Consider the following 933-nt stretch of genomic DNA (forward strand, 5'->3'; position numbering starts at 1 on the left):
CGCGGCACCGCCGCCCCCTAGCGACCGGGTATGGAAACGCGGAGTGTGCACCCTTTCCCCGCTCCATGGAGAGGTTTCAGCTCTGAAGTTGTTGCTTTCGGAGTCCCTTTCCCGCTGTAAGACACAAAAGTTCAGACTCCAAGGAGCATCGCAGCCGGAGCCCAACCCTCCCCTGTGATGCACATTCCCACGGGACCATTGGACACCCATCCACAGCCCCTGAGAACATGGGATGGAGGCTAGTGGGTTTCGGAAGAGATTAAGAAAACAATCTGCCTTCACTTCCTCTTCGTATTTGAGGAGTGGGACTCTGTCAGAAATGTTTCTGCTATGCGCCCCCCTCCTTGGCCCTGTTCCCGCTTCTTCAGTTGTCTGGCTGCCATGGCAGATAAGGCTGAGTCTCACTCGCCCAAAGGACTTGGAATGCATGCAGAAGTTGCGGAGACAAACATCAGAAAACAGTTTAATAAATCTCCCGCCACCCCTCTCCAAGGAGCCCCTGCAGTTCAATAAAAGCCTCCAGAATTCTCTCTTCAATCCCATTTTCATTAACATTTATTCTGGCAAAAGCGGGTAGTATTTCAAGTCCTGCTCAGAACAGACTCATTGAAGTCAATAAGCACGACTAACATTGGCTTATTCATTTAAATGGGCTTACTCTGAGTAGGACATACTTGAAACCAACCCAGAGGGTGTATAGGATTGCTAACCATCCTAGCCCAGACGTTTCTCCCATGCATTTCTGCAGAATCCACCAGAATTCTCTCTTCTCCACCTTACAAGTTTTGCTCCAGGAAACCTGCTGAATGGGGGAACTTGGTTCTCAAAAGCCCCCTTTTCTCACAACCCAGCTGATGACGCAGGCACCCTCCTAAATTCCCTGGAGGAAGTGTCATGGGAAATGGATATTATACTGTTGAGTCTGAAACAACA

Source organism: Podarcis filfolensis, assembly GCF_964270895.1.
Source record: "Podarcis filfolensis genome assembly, chromosome: 2".
Taxonomy (NCBI): Eukaryota; Metazoa; Chordata; class Lepidosauria; order Squamata; family Lacertidae; genus Podarcis; species Podarcis filfolensis.